The 3,443-nt window shown below is 41.8% G+C and overlaps 1 non-coding gene across 1 annotated transcript; it reads left to right on the forward strand.

Annotated features, from left to right (window-relative positions):
* Positions 1–253: 253 nt before the first annotated feature.
* On the forward strand, positions 254–325 carry TRNAC-ACA (transfer RNA cysteine (anticodon ACA)). Its single transcript has one exon. It is a non-coding gene; the product is annotated as a tRNA-Cys (tRNA).
* The last annotated feature ends 3,118 nt before the right edge of the window (positions 326–3,443 follow it).

Here is a 3,443-nt window from a genome sequence, read left to right on the forward strand (position 1 = left end):
AAACAAATATAAGAATTATGAAGATGTATCACTCTGGGTCATTAACAAGGTTAATTAAATAAGTAACATTTATTTATTCAGAAATAAATCCTATTCAATTTTAAAAATTGATTAACTTTTGCAACTTATACCAGAAATTACATGGTTAAATAGGCGTTTTTATGGGATTGCAATCTCAAATACCATTAGGGATTAGAGAGTAGAAACAGTATGTCAGGGATTTAGCCAGCACTCATCCCTCAGTCCCATCACTTCCCTGGTGGCTTAGATGGTAAAGCATCTGCTTACAATGCAGGAGACCCGGGTTCAATCCCCGGATTGGGAAGATCTCCTGGAGAAGGAAATGGCAACCCACTCCAGTATTCTTGCCTGGAAAATCCCATGGATGGAGGAGCCTGGTAGGCTACAGTCCATGGGGCCACAAAGAGTCAGACAGGACTGAGCGACTTCACTTCAGTTCACTTCACCCCTCAGTGCTGCAAGGTCATTCTGGATGCGCACAGCTCAGCACTGCGGCTGTATCATCCCCTCTCCAAGCAGTATGTGCCCATTTTCTGTTTCTGACCATCCACCACGGGGTGCATCAAACTGTCTAAGTCAACTGTCTGTGTCATTCTTCTGATCTTATGGCTTCTGCCTGCTCTTGGCTTCTGTTTACTGCCTTTACTGTTTACTCTCAGATTTCTCCTGCATTCCTAGCTGCCATATATCTACATCTTCCATTCAAATGCTCCAAGAGTGGGTATCTGATCACTTTGTTCCATGGCTCCGTCCCTGAGAGGCAAGCCCTTAGGCTCCATGGGCTTGTGGGTCATTGGCTGACTTGTGGTTTGCTTGCTCCAGAGCCTCTACAGTCAGGTCATCACCCATCAGTTTGCTGTGAAGGATCAAGATGGTCATAAGCACAGGGGAGCGCAAGTAAAAGCGACAGGGCCCCAGCCTTATCAACAAAGGCAATGACTTTTCAACAAGGACTCTGGCTATGCTGAAATGAGGTTCAATGAAAGTGGAATTACAGGATCTGCTACTCACAGTTGCAGTTAAAAAAAAAAATCAAATGCCAACTTTGCTGAGCACACAGTATGGAATAAACTGTTCACCATTTAGAACTCTTCCATCACATTTATGCATATAGATTGTGGTCACTTTCAAGTTCAGGTGACACTACTTTCAAATATGAGGGTCATGCATTTACTGTCATTTCAAAGTCAACAACTACAAAATTTACCTCATAGATTTCTATCAACACTAAATTGCCCTCCAAACTTCTCTATTTCCAACCATTGTAGTAGAAATTTTATAGGGAGTATAGAATTAATTGTTGAGGGAAATATATCATGGCTATGAACTGCAAGTATATCTAGGCTGCACTTACTAAGAGTGCCCCCGGGTCAAGTGTGATGGAAAGAAATACCTTAATAACCACATAAAACAAATTTTATAACCTGATGGCCCGCCAGCCAAATTGGGCCGAGAATGTTTTTCATTTTGATGAACACTGTATATTATAAATATTTGAATTAGAATGGCATGCGAATTAGGATTTCAGTGGTCTCCACCAGTCCAGAAAGGTATAGCTAAAGAAGAAGCCATAAACAAGTGCCAATTTGCAGGAGATGTTTACAGGTGTTTAACACTGGACAAGGCCATGTGATGAAGTCAGGTGGGTGACATTTTATTTGGCCTATGATTTTAAATGCTAACACTTTAGTCCTTTTAAGGTGATCATGCTCACCAGTCACTGTCTGACACCTACAGTCACACACTGTCTCTTTCACCTGCATGTAAGCCTGGTCCAGTGGGAAAAATAGATGTGCACTTCGAAGTCCAATTAAAACACACACTACCAGCAACACAGTACTGAAAGCCCCATTAAGCATCTTATGAATGCCCAAGAGCGCGCCTGACCATGTTTGGAGTGACACATTTTGCTCGGTTGGTGAAAATTAGGATCAGGCTCAGGACACTGGAGAGTACGCACTGCATCCCATATGGCCTGGTGTGTAGGTAGATTGCTCCCTGGGTGCCTGAAACTCAGTGAAAAAACTTTGGGTAGGAATTAGAGGAAAATGATAGAGAATGCAAATTAGCACACTATGGATGGATCTGCATCATGTATGGCCACATTATGGACTGGATTCAATTGTCAGATGGCTATGTATTATTCATGATCAAATTCAGGGTAAAGATACCAGATGGCAAAGGCATATTCATGGTCAGATCTTAGTTGTTAGATTAATTATAAATCCACATAAGAATTGGATAATAATAATTTAGACTGCTCTCAAAAGGATACTCTGTAGGTCATCTAATCAAAAGTATTGTTAAAATAAGGCATATAGGTTATTAGGTGACATTAAACATTTTATGTTGCCGTAAGTTATTTTCCAAAAAGACTTTCCAGTAGCATAAAACTTTTTTCAGATTTCACTAACCTGTGGCTTTGGTCTTAATGTTTGATAGAGCCGGTGGTAACAGTGCCATTTTGTTAAAGGACTGCAGATGATTTACATGAACCAGAATGTCAAGGGACCAGCAAAACTCTGTAGACACGAAAAATGTTTTGTCTGCGTAGCTACGACTCATCATGTACAAAAAGGCTCTGTGATTCCAGGTTCTGCCTAAGCGTCATCAGCATTATGTGGGCTGGACACTTTCTATTGGTCCTTTGGATTCCCTCTCTATCCTTCCACACCTTGCCTTGTGCCCAGTGAGGATGACCTGGAAGCCTTGTATCAGTGAGCTCGCTTGTCCTCTGGATTGCAGCTGCTTGGCCAATGAAGGGTATCAGTGGGAGATGGGGTGGGGCAGAGTGGATATTCTGTTAAGTCCCTCCCTGCATTATCTCCTCTGCAAAGGACACTGCTCCTGTTAGGGGGTCCTCTCCACACAACTTTCTCTCTGAATTCTGGAAGCTTCACAGGTGGTTGCGCTTTTCTGTTGTTACCAGCTTTGGGGTTGTTCGATATTACCCTTTGTGGTTTCTCTGTATTCTGCCCACAGCTTTGTGAACGGTTCTTTTATTAAGTTCTTCTTAAATATCCACTTTGAGTGTGCCACCTGTTACGTTTTGTGATCCAGACTGAAATACAGTTGACCCTGGAACAGCACAGGTTTGAACTGTGATGGTTCATCTACATGTGAAGGATGTTTCTCAATAGTAAATACTATAATACAGCATGCTCTGCCATTTGTTGAATCCATGGGACCATGTATATGAAGGACTGACTATAAATTATACAAGCATTTTTGACTGTGTGAAGGGTTGCTACCCCTAACCCTCAGGTTGTTCAGGGGTAAACTGTACACTCTAAACCCAGAATCAGAGAATCAAACAATGTTTTAACTGCAAATAATGGACATGATCTGTTCAATCTTTCTCATTTTGCTGATGAAGAAACCGAGCTGGAGGAATGTCACGGGATTTTCCCAAAGTTACCAGA

The sequence above is a fragment of the Dama dama genome, chromosome 11 (assembly GCF_033118175.1).
Source record: "Dama dama isolate Ldn47 chromosome 11, ASM3311817v1, whole genome shotgun sequence".
Taxonomy (NCBI): Eukaryota; Metazoa; Chordata; class Mammalia; order Artiodactyla; family Cervidae; genus Dama; species Dama dama.